This window comes from Haliotis cracherodii, unplaced genomic scaffold (genome assembly GCF_022045235.1).
Source record: "Haliotis cracherodii isolate W230 unplaced genomic scaffold, xgHalCrac1.p SCAF_14, whole genome shotgun sequence".
Lineage (NCBI taxonomy): Eukaryota > Metazoa > Mollusca > Gastropoda > Lepetellida > Haliotidae > Haliotis > Haliotis cracherodii.
In genome coordinates, this window is record NW_027266269.1 from 3,285,749 (window position 1) to 3,302,341 (window position 16,593).

The following is a 16,593-nucleotide window of genomic DNA, read 5'->3' on the forward strand; positions in this document are numbered from 1 at the left end:
AGGTTTTTATATAGTCTAAATTGATGTTTTCATAACGCATAAATTTCTTTAGTCACGATATGGCTGAAATACTGCCTATGTGACTATTAATCTTAACTCACGCACTCACTTAAACAACAGTGGGAATGTATGTAATTTGAACTCTTCATGACTACCGTATGTGGCTGAAGGATAAATATGAATTTATACTTTAATACCAAATGTATACTACAACGTGTATGTTTTTTTTCATGTGGATCTGACTTGTGTTTTCTTTCCTACTCCTTGGGATCCGGGTTTAGAATTAGGTCATAAACTTGTCATGAGACAAAAGTTGTGTTTGGTGGTTAGGCATGTCTGATTGAATGTCAGCGTACCCACGCGGTGCCATTGCTCAAAGGACTGATTACATGTTTGTCGTTTGCTCACCCTTGATTATTTAAGAGACGCACATAATACAACTGATGACTAAAAATATAATAAGAGTGGGTGTTAATACTTGCCTCCTTAACAATGCACAGAGCAGTACCATCATGCAAAGCACTATTCCGTACTATTTCAAGGCATCTACATTGGTCAACATAATGCCCAGTTCCTCTCTACATTCCCTCCACGGAATAAGAAAAGATAGCACTTCCCTGAACGGACCTACACAAGGAATCACTTCTCTTCATTGAGATACCCAAGGTAGCACTTGGCCCCAAGGACCTACACAAGGAGACACTTCTGTAAGTGGACCTACTCAAGGTAGCTCTTCTCTGCAAGGACCTACACAACGTGACACTTTCCTTCAGGAACCTACACAATAGGGCAGGTTAGTGTGGAAAAGTGCCTCATAACCCAATGGTTTGAAATTTGGTTGAAATATTGATCATGCCTGTTGTGTACAAGCACATATATTCTAGCAAAAAATAGCAGTGAAAGACATTCACGAAACATGTTTCTTTTGCAGCACATTAGTGGGCAGTTTTAATGTCTCGGCCCAAACATTTATTTTGTTGATGACTCAGTATTACTGACAAATGATACTGAGCTTAAGATGCCGATCAGGATCTTCAGTACATCAACACAGACACCGACCCACCCCAAGCAAATATAAAATATTAACGCCAGACAGAGACCAGTATCGATTATCGGTGAAACTGAACAGATACATCAAAATCTAAAATAGCGGTAAAAAATATTTGAATATATAACTAAAATCAGTGATTTAATCATATGTGATTAATCGATAAATGATTCACGGAATGTAGGAAACTATGTACGTGTTGACATTTGATGGGTATGATGATCCTAAATCTATGCTACATTGCCCACCATACATGTTTCCATCAACACCAAGCCAATACGTTCCGGCTAATGTTTTTGTTATGTTATGAAGCACTCAAGTCACCCTTGCTGTGAATGCATGAATTCTTATTGCAATTCCTCCTCAGCACTTCTCATCAGGTTTAACAATGGTCGCCTTCGGTGCATTTTGTATCCAAGACAAGTAGCGGTGTTTGAAGGCATGTGGGTGTGTACATTCGATAGGGTACAATAATTGTCATGTTGTCAATTCCATTTGCACTGATTTACCTAGAAATCAAAGACAACAGTGGCATCACCTCATTTGTTTTATTCTTTGTATGAATCTATAAAGAATAAAAGTGTCAAAACCATATTAACAAGTGCATATGACAAGAAGGAAGACTTTAACTTTCCAACAGTCAACTTTGCCTTTATGTTCAGCAATATACCAGCAGGGTTTGTGATATAATCGAATGTGCTTTTTCTTCAGAAAATGTCTTTCATCTGTTTACTCAAAGGGTGCTCAATCAGAGTTGCATAGCACAAAGTATTTGTTTCAAAATGTTTTGGAAGACCAGTGGATGACATTTCAAAAAAAGATTTCGAATCACTTTGCATCTTATGTTTGCGTAATGTTGGACTTGCCGTTGCATGTTTTGGTGACGGGTGAGGAGTGACGTGTACCTGTTAGCCATCACTTGGCATCATCACTATTTGATCCATAAACACATGCTTGGGATAATTCATTCTGATCAGAGAAGCAATGCCATAGAGAATACAAGTATAAGATGTTTCCTCAATGGGGAGAATGTTTAAGAGTCACCCTTTGCGATTGCTACCCCATTACAGAGTAATCTGATCAAAATTCACTTGCATTCATTTATGCCGTTCCAAAACGCAACATCCGTTCACAGGAATGTACATTTCAGGACGGCAACAGAACGCCCGTCCTTATACACACGTTTTGATTAAAGGGTTTGGCATGACCTAAACAGAAATGTTTGAAGTCTAAATTATTTTTTAAGAAAACTCGACGTCTTTGATCGCAAAGGCATACTGCACTTGGTCAAAGAAGAATTGTGAAAAGAAATAAGATCAAAGCAACTGAAATAACTAAGCCATCAGGTTACGCCCATTAACATCGTTAGAACTGCTTAGCCTGACTTATTAAGTCATTGACCTTTGAACGTGACTGCGGCTAGAAGTCAATACACACATGAAAGAGATAACTACGGGATGAATCGCAAAGAAAAAAGAAAACGAAGCATTGTATATTTTAAGACATGGCTCTATCCTAACGTCATTTCTGATGATTCGACCATGCGTCTCTCTGTCTGTCTCGGTGTCTGTCTCTCTGTGTGTCGCTGTGTCTGTCTCTCTGTGTGTCGCTGTGTCTGTCTCTCTCTGTGTCGCTGTGTCTGGCTCTCTGTGTGTCGCTGTGTCTGGCTCTCCCTCCTCCTTTCTCTGTCTCTTTGTGTATCTGTGTCTGTCTCTGTCTCTCTGTCTCTTTGTGTATCTGTCTCTGTCTCTGTCTGTCTCTGTCTCTGTGTGTCGCTGTGTCTGGCTCTCCCTCCTCCTTTCTCTGTCTCTTTGTGTCTCTGTGTCTGTCTCTGTGTGTTACTGTGTCTGGCTCTCCCTCCTCCTTTCTCTGTCTCTCTGTCTCTTTGTGTATCTGTGTCTGTCTCTGTCTCTGTGTGTCGCTGTGTCTGGCTCTCCCTCCTCCTTTCTCTCTCTCTGTGTCTCTTTGTGTCTCTCTGCCTGTCTCTTTGTGTCTCTGTGTCTGTCTCTGTCTGTCTGTCTCTGTCTGTCTCTCTCTCTGTCTGTCTGTCTCTGTCTGTCTGTCTCTGTCTGTCTCTCTGTCTGTCTGTCTGTCTGTCTGTCTCTGTCTGTCTGTCTCTGTCTGTCTCCCTGTCTCTTTGTGTCTCTGTGTCTGTCTCTGTCTGTCTCTGTCTGTCTCTCTCTCTGTCTCTGTGTCTGTCTGTCTCTGTCTTTCTCTCCGTCTTTGCCTCTCTGTCTCTCTATCCCTGTATCTCTCTCTATATCTCTTTATCTCTCCCTGTGTCTCTCTCTATCTCTCTATCTCTGTCTCTCTCTCTCTCTCTCTCTCTCTCTCTCTCGCTTACTTTCTATCTTGAAATTGTTACTCTGTCTATCAACTGATGAGATGTAAACATCTAAACCTGATGTTAACAAGTCGTGTGAAGTCAGTTGACCGTGGCCTTCTGTTCCACCACCAGCAGATTGAAGCCATTTCTTATGTCAACTTTCACAGTTTGCTTGACAATGTAACGTGATCTGATGGCGCAATTATTTATTCTGGCAATGAAAACAGGTTGGCGCCTAAGAAATCTCCCTTCCTAACTCACCCCACCCTACCAGATACATCTGACCCTTGGTGACACCAGCTTACCACACCCTAACTAAATCCTCATATTATTTCACCCCTGACCAACTTGTCGCAGATGTTGCTATGTCCTCTGTGTTAGTAAGTTAGCGAGTTAGTGTGCAACATGGACAGTGGCACCAATGTGACATTCCACAGAAGGTCTGAGATGGATGGTCTGGTGTTTGCCGGGAGTCTAAAGAAGAGACCAACCAGGTGGACATGAGAGTGACTGAGAGAGTGAGTGAGTTGGGTTTAACGCCGCCTTTTACAGTATTCCAGTCATATCAAGGGGTATCAGCTTATTGTCGGAGGAAAGTCAAAAGTGATGGAGGTCTCAAACGTTTACCACCTCGGTGAAACCCGCGAACAAACCTACAGACATAATCGGGGCCAACCGGGATTCGAACCCACAATCATAGGTTTCTGGTGTGCCCAAGGGCCGCAACCCTGAAAAGACAATAGCAGCGCCTCAGACGACTCTGCCACCCGTGCCCCCGCTGGACATGAGGGGGAGGTTTTTTCTCTCTGTGTCAGTGTCGAGGGCAGTGTAGCTTGGTCTTGCACAAGGACGTGCAGACTTACTTCGAGTCCGGGAGTGGATGGCAATGCCATGGAGGTGAGGATTTTACTTTACAAACGTTTTCGTGTAGGTTAAATCACTACAAGCTCATGTTTCCCCACACGTAAAGTGTCAATATGTTTTTGAAAATGAGTAAGTGGGTGAGAGTGTGTGAGTGTGACACTTACATCAAAGCATATGTTAGAGTAGTATGACGCTCTTTGAATTTGTCCTTGTAGGAAGAGCATGGTCGAGTGAACCTCCAAAGGCTGAAACAACACGCTCAATGTTCCAATGTCGTATAAGTGGTACAGGGCGGCCACCGCGTGTCCAGGTGCCGACATTAAGAATGCCGTTAAAGACATTTGTCACTGCTAACCAAATGTCTTCCTGTCTGCGATATTCATCTTGGAAAATATTACTGATCATATATGTCATACTGAGTAGATCTTCATTTTTTCGTTAAGTACCCATGACCACACTAATTATGACAAGTCACAATGCACCTTGTTTTCGTTCAAATCCCACACCAGTTATGACGACCAGGCATATTCCCACATCGAGGACCCAGACCACATACTTACTGTTAAGTGTATATATTGTTATAATACTGATGAATGTGAGTCGCATTTTGTCATCTAATATACACGACAAACATACAGAGAGAATGGCAAACCTCACACAATACAATAGTCGAGGACAACATTCATATACGCCAACAGTATTCACTGTCTGAAGCTAAGGAATTCAGGTCTTCATCAAAACGACTCCAACAATGCAGAGTGATGAGAACATCAGGTTCACACTGAAGAAACACCTACTCTTGTCGCATGATCAAACATCGATGCGGTGGGGACATTTGTCTTTTGGAACATTTGAGAGTTGTGTCTATCGTTGATAATTATTTTTTCTACCAAATAAATATAGTGTTGATAGATATTTGTGTGTAGCATAACATTGTCAATAAGGATAGTTGATGAAAATTCCATCTGAAAAAGCGTGTGGGAAAATAGAGTTAATTTAATCAGTTTGTTTGTGTCAAAACAGTCATCAATAATTGACTGATACTTGATGTATGGCTAACATGGAAAACAAAACGTGGGAAAAAGATGGTATGATACTTTAAGCAAGATAGTGTCAATAGAATCGTAAATATTTGACTTGTCATAAATAAATAAAAGAATATCAACGCCATAGAACAACCAGTCTCCAAACAAACTCCTTTGGTCGAAAAGGTAAAAAGGCGTTGAAATATATATGAATGGATCACCTGCAACTCACACAATGTGCATATAAAAGTACACGCCAGTTGCCCTACACCTCTCATCAGCGACGGTAGCATCCAAACAAACGTTACAACAAAGGGATAGACCAGAAAGCCAGTCACACCATAGCGCACTTCCTGATTGTTAGGAAACTTAAAACGATACGTTACATTTGAACTATATCCACTGTGCACAAGCTCATAGCAACAAAAAGGAAAACGTATAAAAATGTTTGTAATAGAATGCTGTTTCATGGGTTTTTTTAAAACTAAACTTTGAACTATGTCAACTTTGTAAAAGCGAATAGACTGATTATTAACAAGGTACATGATCATGTCAAATAGTAAGTAGGACTTAACGCCGCTTTTAGCCATCATTCCATCAATGTATGAAAGGTACTGGTACAAATGAACTTGACACATTGATCCAATGGGCTATTCCACGTCCCCATAGCTGTGGCGATGCTTATCTCTGGTTCCACGTTCTCAACATCGATACTGACGCCTTCGTCAACAATGATAATCCCACGAGATAAGATTGACGTTTGTGTTTCACGTCAATGAAACAACTTATTCTCAGGACATCGTCCAGAAGGTAAACACCTTTTTTTTAGTTTTGCATTAGGAATTGTCATTTACGTGTATTTTCTTTAGTCTGTAGTTTTATTAAATATACGTTCATTACAAAGCGCATTTTTACTAGCGTCATAATTGAAAATGTAATGTGAGGCACGAAGCAGTTTGATTAATTCACAGTTTTAAAGGATTCACTGTAACAGGGCGTTCATGTCTAAAATACACGTTAGACATGTTTAATCTTAAAAGAGTCAGGTGTTTAAATCCCTAACAGAATGAAAGTTGTATGAGTTTAATCTGAACATATTTAAAGCGTAAATCTCAATAATGTTAGATTGCAAATGTGGTGAGTACAAATTAATTTGAAATTTGTTTCAGTATGTATTTGGGCGATAATTTACTTTGTTTCTGTATTGTTTGGGAAATTAAATGAGTGTGTTACTTGGTTATCGTTATAGTGTCCTACCCAGTCGAACTACTTTGTCTCCTATCCAGTCGAACTACTTTGTCTCCTATCCAGTTGAACTACTTTGTCTCCTATCCAGTCGAACTACTTTGTCTCCTATCCAGTCGAACTACCTTGTCTCCTATCCAGTCGAACTACTTTGTCTCCTATCCAGTTGAACTACTTTGTCTCCTATCCAGTCGAACTACTTTGTCTCCTATCCAGTCGAACTATTTTGTCTCCTATCCAGTTGAACTACTTTGTCACCTATCCAGTTGAACTACTTTGTCTCCTATCCAGTTGAACTACTTTGTCTCCTATCCAGTCGAACTACTTTGTCTCCTATCCAGTTGAACTACTTTGTCACCTATCCAGTTGAACTACTTTGTCTCCTATCCAGTCGAACTACTTTGTCTCCTATCCAGTCAAACTGCTTTGTCTCCTACCCAGTCGAACTACTTTGTCTCCTATCCAGTTGAACTACTTTGTCACCTATCCAGTTGAACTACTTTGTCTCCTATCCAGTCGAACTACTTTGTCTCCTATCCAGTCGAACTACTTTGTCTCCTACCCAGTCGAACTACTTTGTCTCCTATCCAGTAGAACTACTTTGTCTCCTATCCAGTTGAACTACTTTGTCTCCTATCCAGTCGAACTACTTTGTCTCCTATCCAGTCGAACTACTTTGTCTCCTATCCAGTCAAACTGCTTTGTCTCCTACCCAGTCGAATGTGACCAACACGCATAATACATGGGTGTCCCTAACGCAATGTTGACCCTCAAAAGCTGCTGATGTCATAGACAGAGGTTGTTTGTTGTATATCATCCGCAAGCTTGTTATTATGGAAAATTAAATGAATGATAAAGCCAATATAATGTAATGTTAAGGCATGTGTTAGACATAAAGTTTGTTTTTCTTTTGTCAGAACATTTTACTTATTGTTTAGGAATTAAGAACGATACTCTTTCCTTTGTAAATGGAAGCATTAGAAATAACTCTCAATGAAAAAGTAGTGAGTCATCTGCTCCTGGAACATATATGTTTCTGATTTGTTTGTAGATGATATGGTATTATTGTCAGAATCTCCTAGAGGTCTGCAAACTTTTATAAGTTCATTGGGAGATGTTTTTGTCATTGTGGTTTAGGTGTAAATGTAGATACAACATAAAAACAATATTATTGCTTGTACAAGGGAAGAACCATACACATGAATGTTGGTATTTGATGGAAATCATTTGGAAATTGTAAACCAATTTGATGGCCTTTGTAATGTAAGTAAACAGAATAGTTTCTTTAATCTGACGGAATAAAGCAACATTTGCAGAAAAGGCAATGATCGGGTTATTACAAAATGATTTTACAATTAAGACTTTGGTTTATTGATCTGATACCTGTATCACCAACTGTGGGCTATGATAATGAATTTGGGGTTTGGCGAAATGCCCATTTAAAATTGTACACGTATGGATTTGGCTACGCTAAAGAAAATCCATATTGCATTGATAGCATATCCGTGTGCATGTTTTTCAAATACAGACTGATGAATACCTATGTTCAAAGATAGCATGAATAGTTTAAAAATACTGGTAAACTATTTGTGTATAAATATGTAAGAGATTAGTTTCAGTTTGAATCATATTTAGAAAGTAGTGAGTTATTCCAGTCATATCACGGCGTGCCAGCTTAATGTTATCAAGCCAGTGCTTTATTTTCATGTATATACAGGTTTAGATTGAAAACATGCTAAGACTGAAAACATTACTTATCTAGACTGAAAACATGACTTATCTAGACTAAAAACATGTATAGTTCCCAGACGTTTTTAATCTAAACAGGTTTAGAGGCTAAACATATCTAGATTTGGAACTCGATGCTAAACACGATTGAAAACATTACAATGACGTTATGGGAACGTGCCTAGGTTTGTGTTTCAGATGCAAGTACATTGTTTAACCTTGTCGGTCTTGTCTGAAGACAAGTGTATACCATCCATGTCTTCAAATGCGACTCCAACTAAATATATTTGCTTATCTTTCAGTGCAACAATTGACGTCAGATGATACTGGGCATACCACCGTTAAGACAGCATCATTATGGGCAGAACACCAAGCTTCCTGATGCTGATCTCAGCTGTGGGCTGTGTATTGGGGTCACCCTATGTCAAACAGCCATGCGGCCCCGAGATGTGTGAGCTATTCTGTCGCCAGGTTGTTGACTGCGCTAGTTTCATTGTGACGACTCCCGACCTGTCTTGCCACCTGACAACTCAGACCGTCCCTACAGAGACCTCTGGTGTGACAGTACATAAGTTTAACCTAAGTCAGGTTGGTAAAAGCACATCAAAACTCTTCATTTTCATACCCGTTCTTGCACTGTCGTTGTGTGTGTTCATTCATTCATTCATTCATTCATTCATTCATTCATTCATTCATTCATTCATTCATGTATTTATTTTTGAAGTGTTTAAGAAATATACCCATGTATATTTACATATACATATTCACACGTCCAATTGTGTGGTGACTGAAACTAAATATGTTTAGATATGAGAGTATATTTGTCTTGCAGGCAGCTCCTTTGCTGGACTCTGCATGTGGTGCACACTCCACCGTTGTCCAGTCAAGAACAAGAGGACTGCGATGTGTCGTGTGTGAGTATTTGCATCCAGTTCAGTACTCTGAAAGTACTTGCTAACAAACATGGACTTTTAAAACAAATGCCATGCTTGTATCAGTGAGGTACGCAGGACGTGCTTTGAGGCCAAAATATCTACACCCAAGTTTTTGTTTCTGCCTAATTGCATTCATGACATTGATAATGCATTTCAAAATGTCAGTCCTACACAGATGTGCTTCTTGTTCGTATTCTTGTTGTTTAACAACGCACTCAGCAATGTTCTTGCTATGTGAAAGCGTTCTGTACATATTTGACAATCCAGTAATTGACACTATGAACGTTGATCTGCGAGCCTGACCAAACGATCCCATTGGCTGACAACGCATTGGTTTGCTAAAGACCAATTCTAACCCGGATCTTTACGTGGGGCGATCATCTGATATTAAAAACATCCGATTGTGATTCGGAATCCTTCAACAGACTCTCCTTTTTTGCAGACCACTTATGATTTTGGAAATTTTTTTGTAGCTTGTATTCACATTTCAAGATTTGATTAATGATGACAACATGTATATCTCATATATCTGTGTCGAGAACAACACAGTCAGGCTTACTTCTTGAGGATGTTCCATTGCGTCCATTTTGTTTGCAGCTGGTCGCAGTGGACTAAAACGAAATCGAGAGTTCGTGCAACATGTCATATACACGCCCTCATCGACACCTTATCTGTACCAATTGGATCTAAATACTGGACACACTGTCAAATACACGAATTATAAGATAGAAGATGTTATCGACATGGCTTTTGTAAAGGCATCAAAGGAGTTGTTAGTAGCAATCAAGCAGCCTTCAGTGGTGTCCTGTCGCTCTGGTGAATTACGACCAAGGTTTATTTGTAACCTTAGCGCAACCCAGTTGGTGGTTGACCAGGTTAAGCCACTTGTGTTCATGCTTGTTAGGACAAACAGAACAAGGTATAGTCATCTTATGACAATGACGACCGAAGGCAAACTACTAAATATTATAAGAGCAAACATATTTAATTTTAAGGCCTTTGATGTTGATCAAACACTTGAAATTGCTTATTGCATTACTAACAAACAACTCATAGCATATGATTATAAAGGAAATATGAAGAATGTTCTTAGAAAGAAAACGTATACTACTTTTGTCACCGTTGGTGACAAAGGGAAATCCATATATTATGGCATGAACAACATACTAAGATACTCTGTTAGGACCAAATCTTCGAGTTACCTGATAAGACGTAAAAAGGTAAGAGTGAAACAATTTCATGTTGATGGAAACGGTAAAGCCGTTGCTACTTTAAAGAAACAAAACAGTATTTTTACTGTCGACCTTGAAAATGGTACGATATGGAAGCTCTTTACGCTTTCATATGAACAGACAAGTGATGCTCCACTTGTGTGTTTAGTGCCATGACATAATTATGTATTTGGGTACATTGTAATACTCAGTAAACATAATAAACATGTTGTGAATTGATAGTGCTGATAATGCTATTCACACACAATATTGACATACTAATATTATTCTGTTGACAAACAACCAAACACTGGAATGGATACTTGACCACCTGATGTCATTGTAATTTAGGACTGATTGGAAAATGCATACGGAATCGTATAGTGCAATACATATAGCAGATATTATATTTATTGACCATTTTGTCCTGATTTTGAAACCCATGTCAAAAATGTAGTCAAACAGAACTGAGAAATTGCGTTTATACATATATAGCATATAACTAATCCTTATATAATGAATGCTTTCACCGAGAATGTATGTGGTATTTCATCACCTTATTTATTCAAGTATCATGTTTACACAATTGTGGTGGCCTCATAGTTAGATATTTGCAAATTGTCTTTGGTACAAAGAACTGTAAATAACAATTGAAACTCATCAGACAAGAGTTATGGCACATATGGCATCGTCCACATTCTCTCCTAAACATCGCATTTGGACTAGTCCTACATTCAGAAACTTTAACCAGAAATCTCTGGTAGCTCTAAATTGCTTAACAGTAGAGTAAAGCAGGCATTATTGGGGAATACAAAGTTGTTAAAGTGAACATTTATGGAAACGGTTCATGAAAATTCAGTTTCATTTATACTTCCAAAAAAGGCGTTCTTGACCTCTATTGCAACGTCTTTACAACTTTGAGAAACACTTAACTTACTTGTGTGTACAAATGATATTGGTTAACCAATTCGACATTACAGAAACCGTAATTAACTCTAATGAATCTCCCACCTCTCCTGAATACGACTACATGCATTGTTGTTTTTCACATTTTAGCAGAGCAAGAACAGGGCTAGCAGTAAATGTGAATGTGTTTACCAATACTGAATAATATCACATCAGGCACATGCTGTTAAGGGCTGTACAAGAGCATTTATAAACGCATATCTGAATAAATTTGTAAGGGATTCAGCAGAGAGTTGTTATGGTTATTGAAAGGTTTAATTACTTTTCTCTGCAGATTGTATTTTGTTTTATAAAAAAAAGAAGAGATATTATAAGATAAACCGCATTTGTATAATTGGGTCTTTGCTTTATTGTCAAAACTGTATTAATATTAAGGTTTAAATGACCGTATGAATCAATGATCTGATGTGCAAACGATTTCCTTGGGAGATAATTCAATCATGGGCTATAGATAATTCATTTCTCTAAGTTTCGAGTAGGCTGTATCATATATCCTGTATTTTTTTTAAATATAATAAAGAAACTTCTATGATGTGTCAACTCAATGTTGTGTCAGTCAGCATACTGTTCACGTGGTGCAATGTTATCAGTGTGTGTTGTCATCGACAAAGAATGACGTCCTATCACATCTCAACAAGGAGACGGTGCGAATGCATATTAAGTAAACTGATTAAGCTAAAATTCTCTATCGCAAAACACATCTTTATGACATAATACTTACACTACCGCTAATAATAATGAAATGGGAATGTTTAATATTAAATTTGATATTCTATCAATAGCGTTATCTTAATTATGTTTGTTATCAACAGAAGATATATATATACATTGTACTGAGTTGATTCATACATGATCATTATGACACTGCGACGATGCACATAGCATGATCAATAGAACACTAAGGTGAAACACTTATGATCAGTATGACATAAAAGCAATAAACTAACATGATCAATAATATACTGACGTGAAACATTTGTCATTGTCACTAGTATACTGACGTGAAGATTTGTCATGATCAGTAGTATACTGACGTGAACAATTTGTCACGATCAATAGAATTAGTGAAATACTTATGATCAGTGTGACATCGAACGAATAAACATAACATGATCAGTCGGGTACTGACGTGAATTATTTATCATGATCAATAGTATACTGACGCCAAACATTTGTCCTGATCAATAGTATACTGACGTCAAACATCTGTCATGATCACTAGTATACTAACGTGAAACATTTGTCATGATCACTAGTTTACTGACGTGAAACATCTGTCATGATCAATAGTATACTGACCTGAAACATCTGTCATGATCACAAATACTGACGTGAAACATTTGTCATGATCACTAATATACTGATGTGAAACATGTTTCATGATCACTAGTATACTGACGGGAAACATCCGTCATGATCACAAATACTGATGTGAAACATTTATCATGATCAATAGTATACTGACGTGAAACATTTATCATGATCACTAGTATACTGACGTGAAACATTTATCATGATCACTAGTATACTGATGTGAAACATTTATCATGATCACTAGTATACTGAAGTGAAACATTGTCATGGTTACTTGTATACTGACGTGAAACATCCGTCATGATCACAAGTACTGACGTGTAAAATTTGACATGTTCAATAGTATACTGACGTCATACATCTGTCATGATCACTAGTATACTGATGTGAAACGTTTGTCATGATCGCTAGCATACTGAGGTGAAACATTCTCATGATCAATAGGATAATGTAGTGAAATATGTGTGACATCAAAGCAATAAAAAATGACATGATCAATAGGATACTGACCTAAATCATGTGCCATGACGAATAGCATGCTGGGTAGAAACATGTGCCATGATCAGTAAGGTACTAAGTTGAGATATATCACTCACACAACACCATGACACAGTCAACATGATACTGTTTTGTGCCATGGCATGGTTATTCAGCAATACGTCCCGCTCATTTTGACACATAAACACCAAAAGGATTCATTTGCATATTTTTATTATCCCAGAATGTACTACAGGGAATGTTGTGGTGGAAGCACTATATAGATACACATGTTCTTAACTCAGTTATGATTAAACCTTTAGGCAAAATATCTTTATGGATACTGATTGGATGTGATCTATGAAGATTTCGTCATTACAAAATGCGCTTTATGATTATTGTTTTCAACCTAACCAAACATACAAAAAGAAATACCCCTGACGAATATAGTGTGACGACACAAACATCCCCGCAGCGAAAGCTTGTTCAGACTTCTGATATGATTGAGGTTGAGGTGTATCCAAGTTCTAGTTTAACAGTTTAATATTTGTCATGTAAATATATCAATAATACTAACCACACTCATTTGATTTATCTGAGGCCAAAACTGAACCCCCATTTTCCATTGTGTTGTGATATATACATTAAACCCTTTCAGCACGTACTTAATGAAGCCCAAACAGTAATCAAAATGTTCATGCAAAATGATATACTGTGCGGTGTACAGCATTTCGTATTATTTCAGCGAGCAGCAATAACTCAAAACATAAACGACCCTTATTTTTCACGCAAGTGAATATGCATATTATTCAACAATCACGTGGCTTCAATGTTTCAAGGTGCAACACTACACTTGTGCATAGGTTGATAGAAGGAAGTAATGAACCATTATATAAACAGAAGGCTGTTACAGATATTGAACTGTCGGACATTCACCCAAGTGATATCCAAATGTTACCCTGTAACATTAGCGGTAATCTAGAATGTAGATAACAATCACTATGAGCTCTCGAAAATGAAAAATATCAAAATACCTTGGTCGTCGGGCTTTACTGCAGAATTTATTTTGGCTCTGGAACGACATTCGTATATTAATACTCAAACGTTTTAATCACGGTTAGAAAAATGGACCTTTCTGTTCAATATTGTACTGTATTGGTCATGTCTATTTCTGAATACGGATGTCATGACATCACATCAGGAGAGCTTATGTCTAGATTTCATAAATGCTTTCCTGTATGGCAGAGGCTTCACGAAGCTTCACGTTTGCCTCTTTTCTAGCAAAGATATAACAAGTACTATATCTGATCGCTGATGGCTCCTTTGTTCAACAATGTATTAGATCATGTGATTTAACACTACATCTTCAGGCCAATTTAGTAACTTGCTTCTGAACATTTTGACATTTTTCACAATGGTCAATGAGCAACTAGATATGTTGGAATGTTTTACGTAAGGTGTGGTTTCTCCAGTAGTTAATACTTCTAGTTAATCTTCTAATTGTTAACCCTGGTCCTTCGGATTCATGAAGCCGACAGTCTGTTGAATTCTCAGTCTGCAACATCAATAATCCATTTCAAGAAACACGATTGCGAGCTCTTAATAATTTACTGCATGCTCTTGTGTATATGATAAGCGTCTTCCGCCGATTAATATATTTATATTCAGGATGTTAATCAATACACTCTGTGCTGAGTGAGCCAATTATTTAGTTAACACTGTCATTATTTCCTTGGTTTGTTCTGCACACACTCAGGTAGTAAACACTTTGCCAATCATGACGTTACATTGTAACTTCTAGACCTGAAGGTAACTGTTACACATGAAATTTACTAACACATCAACACACATTTCATATGAAACATAATCCTAATATATAGCAAACAATTGATTTGCAAACCATTTCAAATATGTTGGTAGTTGAATATTTACCTGGTATTAATCTATAGATTATAAGTTATTTAGCAAGGAAATATACTCTCCTTATTTTAACACAAATGTGCTGGTTTATGGTTTTCACCTGGTGACAGAATGTATTTCTATCAGTTTACGTTAATTATTCAGACTAAGAATCTATAAACCCAGCAGTACAAGAACACTTCATGTGACAGAAACAACAAAGAGTGAAATTCACAGCCAACTCAGCTGAATAACAATGAGACATAATGAAGCGCGTTGAATGGTTGTTGGCTTGTTCAGGGAACATGTTCTCGTGTCTTTTTTGTATGCACAACACATGGAAATATATGTATAGCTTGACGCTTCGTCATTGCACCACTACCATACGGCTACAAGAGTAGCTTTTGACATGCAGGGTTTGTGCAGAATGAAATTAATAATCTCTGTGAAGACCAAATGCATAAAGCCAAATATGACAATAGAGAGGAACACACCGTGATTATCACAAGGTCGATGATGCTCTCGTAGCAAGTGGGCCATTGAGAGGTGTTGTCAACTGAGATGATTATTTTAATTGCGGCACAGCCACACACCGTCACACACTGCAAAGAGTACATATATTATTCTCCTGAAACTGGTATGGTGCTGGTAAAAATGTTCTAAGACTAAACAACAAAACCAACCACATGTGAAAGTGTTTTTGTTTTATTTATTTTTTTCAACTTAATCTCCCTGCTTTTCAATACACTTCTTGTATTGAAAGTGAAGCTATGAGATAGACCTCAGCTTTGAGGTCATTGTTGTCGTCATAGCGCTCTCCACGATGGTGTTCTTACAGCTTAAGAAATAGTCGGAAATCACTTGGTGCCAGATCTGGTGGGTAGGGAGGGTCAGAAAGCTCTTTAAATCCACATTGTCACACAGCAGCCTTTGCAAGTCGAGAGGTGTGAGAGGAGACATGGTCACGAAGCTGTGGACCTCAAGCAGTCAGCTTTCCTTGTTGTGCTTCTTTGATAGAATCCCTCAGATGATGAACAAATAGTAGGCACGGAGAATCTTTTTTACCTTACAGGTAATCAACAAGGATCACACCCTTTGCCAGTGGCCATAACTTTCTTCCCTGATCGTGAAGAAATGTTTTGTTTAGAGCCGGTGAAGTGGAATGCTGTATTGACGTTTTGATTCGGGATCATAGTGATAGACCTATGTTACTACTTTATTTTGGAATTGGACAAAATCCTCCTCAATAACTCTAACTTGTCTAGGCAATGTTTTTTCCTCAAGATCTGATTTTCGAAACTTCGGCACCCAACGTGCAGACATTTTATTCATCTGTAAATGTTCATGAATGATAGTTTCAATGGATCCATGGCTTAGACCTGTGTCTTCCTCAAGTTCAGCAATGGTAATGCGTCTGTTTCACAGTTTTTTTCTGTCTCCTGGATTGATTCTTCATTGATGGAACTTGAGGAATGTCCATACCTAGGGTCATCATCAAGGCTTGTTCTCCCAGTCTTAAACATTGGTGTCCAACGTTTAACAGTTGAATAGCCAT